This window comes from Hydra viridissima, unplaced genomic scaffold (assembly GCF_058129835.1).
Source record: "Hydra viridissima isolate aposymbiotic clone 2 unplaced genomic scaffold, HvirCarnegie_v1 scaffold_5, whole genome shotgun sequence".
In the NCBI taxonomy this organism is placed as follows: domain Eukaryota; kingdom Metazoa; phylum Cnidaria; class Hydrozoa; order Anthoathecata; family Hydridae; genus Hydra; species Hydra viridissima.
Window position 1 is genome coordinate 18,834,702 of NW_028324304.1, and position 14,155 is coordinate 18,848,856.

Below are 14,155 nucleotides of genomic sequence, written 5' to 3' on the forward strand. Positions count from 1 at the left end.
ATTAACTTAAAAGAGCCAAAGTTAAATTTACTAAATTGTCTGAAAACAAAAGCACAAAAATAAAATAACTGTCAACAAAAACGCTGCATTATATATTTTTTCCGGTCTTTGACATCGAAGGAGCGCAACTACTTCTACAAAAAAAAAATTACTAGATTAGTAGCAGCGCCTTATAGCAATAATTGAATATAACATTTGTACAAAGTGCTACAAAAACAATTCCCTACGGAAAATTATTAATGACTTGAATAACTATATTGTTATTGAAAATGCATTAACGATTGCAATTCTTAAGCATGGGAATTTCGGCCTTCGAAATCGACGAAATTAAACGAAATTCGTGTTTCAATTTCGTATCGAAATTTATATTGAATTTCGAAAGACGAAATTTTTAAACATTACAAATTCACGAATTTCGAAATTAAAACTTATGTTTAATTTCGTGTCAATTTCGTTACTTTCAATGACCCGAAATTATACGAAATTTTTTTGCGAAATTAAACAATCCAAAAAATCGAAATTTCGTTCTCAATTTCGATCCGAAATTGAAACACGAATTTCGTTTAATTTCGTCGATTTCGAAGGCCGAAATTCCCATGCTTAGCAATTCTACAATTCTTTTGTACTTCCGCACAAAAGAGTTCTTGTGTGAATGCATTTAATAGCTGAAGCGCTAAATTCGTGAAAGAGAAAAAAAGAACAGTTTAACACTTTTCAGGTTATACAGTTATAATTAAAATGCTAAGAAAATATGAAAGTGGAGCTTCTAAAAGAAGATTGAAGAAAGAGAGAGAGGAAATGGTAGCTAAACTTCCGAAAATGACAAATTTTTTTTCATCAAACCAAACTAATATGCAATTTCCACAAACTGTAGATAATAATAAAAACAATGAAAGAAAAAATGAAAACAATAACACGGAAAATGAGGTAGCCTGCCAAGGTCCTTCAAATGAAATTCAAGAAGTTGAAAGTGTTAAATCTACAATGCATAATAATGAGCTTGACTCAGGTACTCCAATTTTTACTATCTTTAATGACACCTCTAGCATCTGCTAAACAAACAATTTACTTTTTAGGCAGTTAATATTTTTATTCTATAAATTGTCACTTATTATTTTTTTATTAGGCTTATTTATCATGATTTTTTTTCCTAGAAACCACTCTACGCGAAGACCCTGCTTTATGGCCATTACAATTAAAGGAAAATGAACGTATGAAGTATTTAAACAAGGAGTATGCTTTTTTTCAAAATAAAGACTCTAATTTCGAATCTTCGAAGCGGATGTTCAAAAACCAGTACAGATATTATTCAGTTAAATATTTTCAAAAAGTGATGAATAATGGCGAAAAGTGTGACCGAAAAAGGTTAATGTTTTCTGAATCCACTGGATGTGTATTTTGTTATGTTTGCAAGTAGATTTCAACCGATTACGACAACGTATTTGTCAAAAGTGGCTTTTGCAATTGGAAAAAAGCTAAACAAACTATTTTCGGCCATGAAAACAGCAAGGAACATATTCAATGTATGATTAGGTGGATAGAATTCATAAAACAAAATACTCATGTCGATGAATATATGGTAAGCCAGATTAAAAGGGAATTTAATTATTGGTCTGCAATCTTAAATAGAATAGTAGCGGTTATTCGTTTTTTAGCCGGAAGAGGTTTAGCATTTCGAGGCCATAATGAAGTTATAGGATCGTCAAATAACGGAAATTACTTAGGCATGTTAGAACTGTTGACTCAATTTGATCCAGTTTTAAAGCAACACATTGACACTTTTGCAAATAAAGGCAAAGGTAGTGTAAATTATTTGTCTAAAACTATTTGTGAAGAGCTAATTGATATTATGTCTCAAAAGGTTTTAACGCACATTATTACCGAAATAAAAAAAGCAAAATACTGGGGAATTATCGTAGATTTGACTCCTGATATTTCTCACGTGGATCAACTTTCTGTGATATTTCGTTATTATCTAAATGGCCATGTTTATGAACGATTTTTTTGTTTTCTACAAATTAAAAGCCACGACGGTAAATCTTTGATTACTGACATTTTAGATCTACTGGAAAGATATGATATTGATATAACCAATTGTCGGGGACAGGCATACGATAATGCAAGCAATATGTCTGGTAAATATTCTGGATTACAATCACGTTTAAAAGAGCTGAGTGAATTAGCTTTTTATGTCCCCTGCGCTGGACATTCTTTAGATTTAGTAGGGCAGTGCAGTGTCAGTGAGTGCATCAATTCTATCAACTATTTTGGCGTTCTCCAGAGTTTGTATTCATTTTTTGTAGCTTCAACACATAGATGAGATTTATTGAAAGGAAATCATGCTACACTCAAGCGCCTATCAGATACACGATGGTCATGTAGGTCAGATGCTTCAAAAAGTTTAGTAGAAAATTTTGATGGGATTCATGCAGCGCTATGTCATATAGCTGAGGATACAGAAGAAAAATCTGATACTCGTCATGAAGCTTTGTGTTTATTAAATAAGATCACTAAGCTAGAGTTTGCATTCATGGCTGTACTTTGGCATCACATACGAAACGACTTTACAAGATTTGAGAATGAATCAAAAAAACTTAGCTCGTTTATTGAAAAAGACTATTCGGATAAGAACAAAAGAAAGGTAATTAAAAAATTGAGCAACGGAGAAAACCAAGTTGATTCTTTAAGCGTATCCGACAAGTTTCGAGTTAATACATTTTTTGTCATTATTGACAAACTTCTGACACAATTAACTATAAGAAGTGATGGTTACAACCACGTAAATAAGTTATTTGGATTTCTATCGAAGCTGTTAACTATTAGTACCATGGAATTGCAAGTTGGCGCGAAAAAAATTGTAGAAGTGTACTCAAATGATTTAGAAGATAGTTTCATATTTGAAATAGAACAATTTGTAACATTATTAAAGTTGCAGCCTCCGGGTTTTTTTTCGCATAAAAAAGATAAATCCGAGACTGAAAACACATTGATTCCTCTGCATATTTTAAATTGGATTGTTGAAACCGATATTATTGATGTATTTCCAAATGTTTATATAGCATATCGCTTGTTTCTAACTATTCCCATAACAAATTGCGAGGCTGAGAGATCATTCTCTACTCTTAAAAGAGTTAAGAACATGCACCGATCAACAATGGTCCATAGTCGTTTAAGTAATATAGCAAGATTAACTATTGAGTCAAAATTATTAGAAACTTTGGATTTCAGCGATGTGATTCCAGAGTTTGCGGGGAAGAAAAGCAGAAAAAAATCACTCAACTTAATTTAATAAAATAAATATAAAATTTGTATATAAATAAATATCAGTGATAGCGTTTTCAAGAAAGTCTTTGTTTTACTCATTTATGTCGTTGTTAGTGGAACGGGGCCTCCTACTTTTAAATAGCCCCGGGCCCCGAAAAGTTTTAATTCGCCACTGCCATTGGGCAGAGGATAAGTTCATCAAATGCATGAAGATGATCCCGGATCTAAGCAAAACGAAGCGATATGTTGTACATTATAGAAACCTTAAGCTTTATCAAACACTGGGTATGTGTGTTACAAAAATCCATCGAGCGGTCCGTTTCAGGCATACGGCATGGATGACACCATATATTCAGCTTAATACTAATCTAAGTTTTGAAGAGAAGTTTTCCAAGCTCTAATGTTATGATGAACAACTCAGTCTTTTAGTAAACGATGGAAATCTTCGCAAGGATATTAGGGTTGACCGTGCGCGATTGTGAAATAATAGTCCTCGGTGTGAGATAAATAAGATGCGCCACCAGGTTACGATCCCGGCTTAACTGTCGCGCAAGATATTTAATTAAGCAAGCTTAAGTTGAACAGACCAATAGTTGCCCAGAGTATCCTTGTATATCAAAAGTATCCATGATTTATCCAAATGTTTGATGTTAAAATCCCGAGGTCTGGAAAATATTAAAAAAATTTTGGTAAGACTTTGTAAGTAACCGGTTCGAAAGAAGAAGAAAAAGCACGCTGCACTACCAACAGAATTTAAAATAAAAAATAAGGTATGTGGAAAGCAACGCCCCAATAAACTAAATAAAGCGCCAATAAACGAAAAAGTGACACTTTTAACACTTAATGTATGATTTTTGGCAAACCAATCATTAGGCTAGTTTACTATACACCAACAGCTTATTGATAAAGGTTGAGACTGAAGATGCCTATGAGGACAAGCAGGTACACTAAGATGATTTTGATTTCAGCAAGTACACAGTTGAGAATCTGTATCACAGTATAGAAAAAAAGAAGATTGTTGGTAAATTTAAAGGTGAATATGATGATCGCTTTATAGGGAAAATTCCAGGAATATATGAAGTAATATTTTTAGATTAGATATAAGGTATTTCTTTTACTGTCTACCATTTATTCGATTATTGTCAACCTCCTTGTGTATTTTTAAGCACATATAGGGAAAATTTCGATTTAAACTTCAAGTCGTTTGCTAACTATTATTTGATTGGTTGTAAAACCATAATGCTTTTTTGAATAAATTTTCAATTAGTGTGCCAACTGTTTCTCCTTTTTTGCTGTTAACAATTGGATTCATCCCCTGCTGTATTCTATATTAATTGCTATATTTTATACGCCGTTCGGCACAAAACACGAGTATTGAATGAGAACAAGAAAGGACTTTTCAACCTTTACAATGCAGCAATTCCTCTCACATATTTGGCATGAGAAAACTATAGCCATGAAAAATTCTTCCATTTTCATTAATTACATCAGTAAAGAAATTGTTATTCACAAAAAGTTATGTAAAATAAAACATCCACATATTATTGCTGGAATTTTTTTAAATTCTAATTTTTTTTTGGGGTCAAAGCATGCTTTAAGACAACCAAAAGCACATCCTATAGAGTTGTCTGCAGTTTTCAACAATATTGTTAAAAATAACAACTTTGTATTTGTTACCATGTCCATTCTGCCACTGTCTTTCAAATAATGCAACGTTATTGCCAACATTTTTTTATCTGCGGTAATTGGTCATATATTTTTAGTGAAAAAAAATTTTGAGATATATAGAGTTCAAAAAGTCAGACGACTTCAAGATCGGAAGTTTTATCAAATCGAAATTTTTTTCCCAAGTTAATAAGTTTCAATTTCTAAAATGAGGTTTTGCTATTAAAAATCTGTGCGTCCAAAATAAAACCAGCAACTTCTTTTTTCCTATTCTTATTTTTAGCTTATCTCAATCGTAAATATCTTCGCCTGGAACTCAACAAGAATCCCTTTTCTATTTAATTGGCAAATAATCAACTGTTAAACATGAGCTTGAAAATGAATGGCTTGTGCGCTACTCAACTTTCTCTCTAACTAACTAGAAATCTAGTTAAAATAACTAAGTTATTTTCCCCAAATGCTTATTTTATATATTTTATATATTTTGTTTTATTTTTTATTTGTCATTTCTTAAATTAGGACTTTCTTAAAGCATAGGACTTTGTTTGGTCACACCACGGTGTTAATAACTTACATATGGTGTAGAAGCGCTGGCTCAAGCTTTTTGGTCATTAGCTAAGCCTGAGTAAGCTCGAGAGAAATTAAAGAAACTTACGCAGTATTTTAAAATATGTACTTACACGATGTACTTAAAATGGCGAATATTAGGATTTTTAATGGGATTTTTTTAAAACTTTGATTTCGAATTAGAGCACTTTCCATTGATTTTCAAGTCTATGTTTTTATATTTTTCTGAATCAGCATAAAAATCATTATCAATTATCATAAAAAGAGGGGGGTAGGGGTGGCGAAAGTGCAGTAGAGCCATATTTTCATCAATAAAATAAATTTCGAAATTTTTTGACTTAAGTTGTTTGCTTGCGACAACGACAGCATGTTTCATGGCTCGTTTGTCTGTCTGATTACCCTCGAAAGAACTCTCGCGTGTATAATAAATCAAGAATCATTTTTTATGATAGAAACCAGGTTGACAATGGTTTTCGGTTGACTCAAGACGGCGAACATTAGTGATTTGTTGTATAAATTTGTACTATCCACTTTAGATAAGAGCACTTTTATGATTTTATTCCATTGATTTTAAGATCTATGCAGAGCCGTTACCAAGGAGGGGAGGGATGGGGGGCGGTGAAAGAAATTTTTTTTTTCATTTAACACTCGTAAAATATATGGAATGTCTTTATTTTCTTTTGCATTTATTTTTCTGAGATAAACTTGTTAAAATCTGCGAAAACCATGAATCATTTTTTTAATGCTTCATTTAATTATAAAAAATGTTCTTCACATATCAGTATTTATGATATCCTGTAAAAATCAGTCTTGTACCATAGCAGCTTACTTTATCAAAAAATCTCTTTTTCACGTGGTCTGCAAAAATATCTTTAATTTATCTTTAGTAGCACGTGCAGTTTTTTGCAGATCTTGTTTCAATTGTCAATTATTATTATGATATTATTATCAACATTTTATTCGAAGGCATTTATTTTCAATTTTTTTCTTGACAATAACCTCCCCCCCTCCCCTTCTTAGTCAAAGGAAGCCTAACCCCTCCTCCCCATTATCAAAATACGGCTCTGCTGTTTTTATATAAATGCATGCTTGAATAAAATTATATCCTTGTTGCGCTAAATCAAAGATATACACAAGCACCATAAAGTATTTGCACACTATACCGTTTTAAAAAAAAGAATGCAAAGTAGCAAGTAAAAAATGATTAGGGGAGACTTGTACTGAATGGACCACAAAATAAGACTTTTTTATAAATTCGATTAATATTTATTTTGTGAATAACTATGGTGGGTTTTTTAGTTTAGAAGACAAGATTCATATCTTAACTAACTATCCTTGAAAGGTGTAAACCATTGAGCAATTAAAACATTGTTAAAAAATGCGATAAACATGACCTGTACTAAATTGTTTAATGGTCCATTCAGTACAGTTGATTGTACTGAATGGACCAGCAGTAAACTCGTAATAAATAAAATGTTGAATTATGCACAGCAATGAGGGTATATTGATGTTCCAATATTGAATGATAATATTGTTATCCTAGTGAAAATTAACCTATAATGAATCATGATAAACCATGAGCTTTATAGTTTTTTATGCCCAAGATTTTTTTTTTTTTTTAGTATATTTTATTAGTCACACTTTCACAACTTGTTTATATTAAAAAGACACGATTATTTTGTTTTAGTAAGTAACAAACTGAAACGCAATAAATGCTCTAATCGGAAAATAGTCCAGTCCATGCAGTACAATCAATGGTGGTTCATTCAGTACACATATCAATATCCAAATGTTACCCAAACAATTACAACAATCTGTACCCTAGATAACTTTCCTTCTACTTTTATCTGAAGTCCAAAATATATATCTATAATATTATTAATATTAAGAGTTCACTTCTTCTTGAAAAAACTCTGTAAATTGAAAACTCAGAAAAGTTAAAAAATTACATTTGCCTTGAAAAAACAGAAAACTTCCATAACTACTGCTTTTCTTTGAATAAATTTAACTCAGACATACTGAAGAGACATTGTGTAAAGGTTAATTATTTGTGACGACAAAAATACATCTAAATGGTCTCTAAGTTCTTTTTTTTGAAAAGGTCCATTTAGTACAAGGTCCATTCAGTACAAGTCTCCCCTATTATTTATTTATTATATTCTTTTACAAAAATTAATAAAACTATAATTTGAGATACCACAAAAATTTAAACAAACGAGATATATATCAAAATAAATTCAATAAAGTATTGCACATCTATTGAAAAATCTAAAATTAACGATTAATATTTTGTATGCAAACTTTTCACATTTATAATGTCTTGTAATTTCAAAGGTAAGCATCAGAGTCTCGGAAGTCTCGCATGTGCAACACTACCATCAAATTTCGAAGTTGGTACTGGGAAATCCGTCCTACCGAGACCGAATTAGTATTGGTATAGGTATCGTAAGACGGGTACTGCAAAAAATTACCGATCTGGTGACTACAAGATATTTCCGTAACAAGAGTCTGATGCTTACTCTTAGGCATAGAGAGAACAAGTTTTGAAGTTTTTTTTTCAGTAAAATTTTTTCTGATCTTTCTTTTAAATGCTTCTTTAGATCGTTTTTATACGTTACATGGTGTTTTCAAATGTTCAAGTCCAAAATATGCCACAAATCTCAATCGGATTAAAATCCGAACTTTGTGGTGGATAGGGAAGTGTGTTACACTTAATAAAGAAGCCATTCCATCCTTGGAAAATATTTTAGATCATTGTCCTGTTGAAATAAAAGGTGTTTTCCATGTTCATTTTTTGATACCATCAACTAAATTATGTCTTAATATGTTGAAATACATTTTAGCATGCATAGTATTTTATTTTAAATGCAATTTATCCACCCCGAGTAAGACATACATCCCCAAACGAGCACGTTGCCTCCATGCTTTATATTTTTTTCTTCATTTTTTTTTAGTTTACAATTATTAATCGTAATACAACAATATAACAATACATTAACTTGGTATTTGAAAGAAGATCCAAAAGATCTTGTCGTCAAAACCATATAAAATATATCAAACGTGTATATACAATAAAACAAAAATACAGTTGTTTTAATTACTAGTAACAATGTAGAATTAACAAAAACTGAAAATAATTTTACAAATTATTCAGAGTGAAATAATTTTTCATTTCAAAAATATTTATATATTTTGGCAGTAGAAAGAATATAGTTTTCTAATTTAGTTTTAAAAACTGAATATGAAATCGACAAATCAAAATTTGGAACAACAATTTTGTTCCACAAATATGGTGCTCAATAGTTTATGCAAAATTGATTAAACTTTGTTTGACAAAAGGGTTCAATTAATAAATTATTATTTCGTAAAGGATATTTAGTTATATATTTATGGGTAAAAAGATCTTTAAAAAGCGACAATGGTTGTTCATTTTTACAACGAAACAAAAAAACGTAAAATATTATAAACATTAAGTTCGTAGACGTTGAGTGCTTTAACGCTTTTAAATAAAATATTTGAATGAGAGAAACGATTTTCAAAACATATTATATGCATTGCGTGTTTCTGACGACGGTAAAGATTTCTCAACTTACTTTTAGAGGTACTTCCCCAAACAATATTTACATAACATAAATAGCTATGAATAAATGAGTAGTAGAGTTGAATTAAATTTTGTTTACTTAGTATCTGACTTTATATAGAATTCCAATACTTTTTGCCAATTTAGTAGAAATAAAGTCGATATGATACTTCCATGTAATATTTTCATCAATGTAAATGCCTAAAAATCTTGTGACCGACTCTTTTTTTATTTCAATTTTATCAATAAAAAGTTTAGGTAAATTACTTGGTAAAAAATGCTTATTTGCGAGAGAGTGGAAAAGGATCCATTTTGTTTTGTCAATGTTTGAAGTTAACTTGTTGCCTTTAAACCAGTTGGAGATGTGATTGAGTTTTTTATTCATATATGAAAAAAGCTCATAAATGTCACTGTCTGACAGAAATAAATTTGTATCGTCGGCAAACATGATACTCATAAGGTTAGAAGCTTTTTTAAATCATTTATATAGACTAGAAACAAAAGTGGACCAAGAATAGAACCCTGTGGAACACCACATTTTATGTCAATTATTTTTTATTTTGAAAATAATCACCATAGGAAACAAATTTTTTTCTATTTGTCAAGTAACTGTTATACCATTTTATTAATTTGCCATTAATTCCGTAAAATTTGAGTTTTTTAATTAAAATTTTGTGATCGACCGTGTCGATCACTTTTGATAGGTCAATAAAAATATCTAGTGTATATTGTGATCTACCAAATGAATTGGAGATTTCACGAATGAACTGTGTAATGGCTTGTTCAGTTGAACAAAAACCGAATTGATTTTTATATAGAAGTTTATTTAGATTAAGATAATTGTATGTTCTATTGTATATAATTCTTTCTAAAATTTTCGTAACAGTTGAAAGAACTGAGATAGGGCGATAATTGCTCATATTTGATTTTTTTCTCTTCTTTGTAAATTGGAGAAACTTTATTTATTTTTAATTGGTCGGGGAAAACACCTTGCGGTATAGATGCCCTGAAGACTTTATAAAGAATACGTTTTAATTTTTCAAAGCAATCTATGATTATGTTACCATTTATTTCGTCCGCCCCCGTAGCTTTGTTTCTTTTGAGAGATTTGTAAGCTCTTTCAAACTCATCAAAAGATAGGTCAGAATATAAATGATATTTATAAAAATATTATAATATAAGTTATATTTATAAAAGTAATATAAATTATATTTATATTTTTTAAAACTCTATCGGGTTGTTGACGTACTCTTTGGCATATTTTAAACTTTTGAAACATTTTTAAACTAATGACTTCTTTCGCGCGAGCCGTCTCTCACATCCTATAGCTTTTCTAATAGTTTTCGGTTGTATTTCCCTGTTTTTTTTTAGATGAATCATTGTGCAATATCACATTCTTGAGTTTGAGTACTTATTTTCGGATTATTTTGATCTTCTTTTAAAATTGTCCTTTCTTCACATTGGTTCAAAATTTTTGGTCAACCTGCATTTGGTAAATTTTCAATACATTTGGAGTTTTTAAATTTTTTATATATATATTACAGTACATTTAAGGGCTTCTTTATAATTTTCCCGATTTTTTGTATAACTTTTCCTTCTTTACTTAACGTATTTCTTAACTTATTTACATAATGTAGTTTTTTGGAACTTTTCGAATATCGACACTTTTATTTTTTTTGGACTCTTTCAAATAACGACACTTCTGCTTTCCACGGTGCATTGGAGCAGGAATTTGATAAATTTTGATCTAGTTTAAAATAGAACAAATAAAATTATGATTAAAGGAGACCTAGTTCTAGGAAGCAATTAGGGGTCGGGGCGGGGTTGGTTTAGTTCCATATACCCACGGCCTACTATATTACACGGCCGTATTTTAGAGGCCGATTCTAAGAGGCCTATTTGCGCAAAAAAAGTAAATGACACTCCTACTAGTGAAAAAGTGTAAAATTGCAAGTGGAAAAATGTTAAACTTGCATAAGATTATTGGTTTAAAGTGGACAAAAATTGTGCTGTTAAACACAAATAATACAAATCGGTACAACTCGGTATATATATATATATATATATATATATATATATATATATATATATATATATAGCTATTTTATAAAGTTAATAAAAATTAAAAAAGTTGTATCATATCATAGTTAACAAGTGTGTTGCATATGTGTCATATCATGGTTAACAAGTGTGTTGCATAAAAGTTGCTTCTTTTCATTATCCTTTAAAAAATGAAGAGTTACTAAACTATTGGGTTCATTTTGTAAACCGCAGTGATTGGGTGCCTTCACCAAACTCTGTTTTGGGTGAAAAGCATTTTAATGAAAAGTACATTTTCCGTGGTATAAAATGCAGGTTATATTGAAATCTGGATTCTATTCCTGAAACTTTTTCAAGTGAGTGCTTAAAACGTCCTTCCACACTACCATCATCTATTGCTATGAGAAGACCACCAAAAACTCGGATTTATCAAGAAGATAAACTTAGTTCTTTTTCTAAAAATGATAAAACCACTGGCTGGAACATGTTAAATAAAAAACATTCACCAGAAGGCTTTGAATTTAAAAAACATCTCAAATGTGTAATTTATTATAGTTAAGTATTTGATCCAATTACGCATTTTCCATTGATTCTTGAATCAGTAAAAATTGACAATTGTTTGTGTGTAGCTTTACAATATAAAGGAAATAATGTCCCACTTCCTCCATGGTTAACTTAAGCTCATAATGCCAAATTAACTTGTTTGAGTGTGTTAGAGAATCTTGCTTCATACATAAAAATCATTGCTTCTTCTAATAGAAATATGCTTTTTGATGAAATAAATAGTCGAATATACTATAAATCCAAGGGTCAACCACAGTATTCTGCCAATATGATTAGACATGCTTTATTATCAAGATATACATCTAAACAAGCATGTAAAATGTTACTTGATTTTTTTCTGTTACCTTCAATATCTTCAATTAATAAAATAAAACAAGGTGGAGTTGATGCAATAATGGCTGCTAAAACACTGCTTGAGAAAGGTTCAATACATGAAGATATAATGCTAATTTTAGATGAATTTTATCTTCAGAATAAACACAGTATTGTAGTGGTGTTTATGTGGGTGCAGATGACAAGGGTATTCTGTACAAAGGAGTTGTTGCATTTAGATAGTTAGTTTAAAGAAATCTATTTCTTTTATTATAAAAGCAATAGCTGAAGTTACCATAACTGGTAAATGGCTTTTAGATCAAATTTCAGATTCTATTAGTTCTCTTTCTCTGTCTGGTTTTAAAATTCGAGGAATTGTTACTGACAACCATCAAGCAAATGTAACTGCATTTAGTTTGCTTCATTCTAAATTTGGTAACCAATCAAGTTTGTTTATTCATCATCCTGATAGTCCAAATAAAATATACCTATTTTAAGATGGTGTTCATTTTGTTAAAAATATCAGAAATAATTTATTACACTGTAAAGAATTTTTCTCTCCATCGTTCACATACAATTTAAAGGATGATTCTAATAGTTGTCCAGCTGGTTATATTACTTGGGGAGATTTTCATCATCTAGATTCTAAAGATGACTAAATTCAAGGTAATTTAAGAAAAGCTCTAAATATCACATTTCAAAATTTTCACCCTGATAACATGAAACCAAAATATTCTCATGTACTTCCATTTTAGAAGAAACAGCAGTTGCAAGTTTTAAAAATTATTCTCCAGAATGAAAAGACATTTCTGTTTTTCTTACTATTTTTCAAAAATGGTGGACTATTTCAAATTCTAAACAACAATTTAGTCCAAATAAACTTGGTAATTCAATTGTTTGTGATAATGGTGAAACAAATTTTAGGCAACTAGCTAATTGGATTTAACTTTGGCAGAAATCTCCATTTTACACTATTAAAATAAACATCATCTGCTCTCATAACAACTCTGCGTTCCCAAGCGTTACTTACAGATCAGCTTATTGAAGAAGGATATTCGTATGTGCTCACTTCACGACTTCAAAGTGACCCAATAGAGCGTAGATTTTTACAACATAGACAGATGAATGGGGGGGGGGGGGGGGGGAGATTTCTAGTTAGCTTACTAGAAGTTCAACATTCAGAAGTTATTTTAAGCATGTCAGTCTTTAATTAAGGAGAATGTAAATTTTTGGCAAGAAGATCTAAAGAAGGAACATAATAACCCAACTAGTAAAGAATTACTGGAAATATTAGATTTAAACTCAAATGAGATATCTGAATCAACTCTCTTACCTGAAACAGAAGTGGTTGCAACAACAATTGCTGGTTATATAGATAAGAAATTGATAAAAAGAAGCAAATACAATTATTGCAAATCTTTGCTAGCTACAGATACAAGTAATATAGTGATTTTTCCATATCTACAATTACTTTCAAGAGGTGGTCTTACTGTACCTTCAATTTTACTCAAGGATTTTACATGTGGATGTTTTGCAGTCTTGGATCAACTTTCAAATTTAATAACTAAACAAGGGGCTAATGTCAAAGAAGTGTCAACCTTTGTTTTATCAAAATACTTCCCAACAATTAGTTTCACTTGTGATTTATACTTAGAATGGGGTTTTAACTTTGCTTCTAAAATCATAATTAATATCTTTATTAACAATAAGCAGAACCTAATCAATGCCACTGTAACAAAAGATGCTGTTAAAAGTTTTAAAAGTAGACAGAGACAAAAGTAAAGTTAAAAATAAACAAACATTATAAATAGATAAAACATTGAAATGGATAAAAACATAAAAGAACATAAGTCTTAACCTCTGATTTCTTTTGTTTTGATTCCCAATGTTGTTCTCAATTTAAATGTATTGTTAACAAATATAAAAGTATATATTAGATACAAATATATATAATATACATAGATATATATGTTTACAAATACATAAATCGCTAGTATGAAAACACGAAACGCCAGTTTTCTGTGAATACTTTTTATTTGTACTGGTTAATATTAGGTATTGAGTATTTATAGTCTTCCGGCCGATGCCTTGCGGACTTGCCCGAACCTCTCCAGGGAAGACTCAGAAGCACGTCGACCCTGAGTTTGCCTCCCCTTTGAGGAA

At 30.5% G+C, this 14,155-nt stretch overlaps 1 long non-coding RNA gene and 1 pseudogene across 1 annotated transcript; one reads left to right on the plus strand and one right to left on the minus strand.

The window, feature by feature from the left end:
- The first annotated feature begins 676 nt into the window (after nucleotides 1-676).
- Nucleotides 677-2,320, plus strand: LOC145202180 (zinc finger MYM-type protein 1-like; annotated as a pseudogene).
- Nucleotides 2,321-13,129: 10,809 nt separating this feature from the next.
- On the minus strand, nucleotides 13,130-13,971 carry LOC149889162 (uncharacterized). Its single transcript, XR_016452319.1, has 3 exons — nucleotides 13,851-13,971; nucleotides 13,326-13,667; nucleotides 13,130-13,234 (listed from the first exon to the last, which is right to left on the minus strand). It is a non-coding gene; the product is annotated as an uncharacterized LOC149889162 (long non-coding RNA).
- Between the last annotated feature and the right edge of the window lie 184 nt (nucleotides 13,972-14,155).